The following is a 284-nucleotide window of genomic DNA, read 5'->3' as shown; positions in this document are numbered from 1 at the left end:
CACTGGCGTGTTTTTGTTCTGGGAGATCAGAGCGGGTCTGGGATTGCACAAGTACCCAGCAGAAATGCTGAATCTGCCAACCTCTGTAAGTGTGGGGGGGGAAGGCAGGGGCTCTGCGGTGGTAACAGTCCATCACCGGTCTTTAGAGGCAGGGAGGAATGTCACACGGGCTCCGGCGCTCGGCAGAGATCTAGCCACGGCGTGAAACGCCGATCAGAAGCGGCTCTTGGCCAGCAGACCTCAGCGGGCGGCGGGGAGCCCATCGGAAGGCAGGGGGGCAGAAG

The sequence above is a fragment of the Eurypyga helias genome, unplaced genomic scaffold (assembly GCF_000690775.1).
Source record: "Eurypyga helias isolate BGI_N326 unplaced genomic scaffold, ASM69077v1 scaffold21070, whole genome shotgun sequence".
Taxonomy (NCBI): Eukaryota; Metazoa; Chordata; class Aves; order Eurypygiformes; family Eurypygidae; genus Eurypyga; species Eurypyga helias.
Note: the sequence above shows the minus strand (reverse complement) of the source record.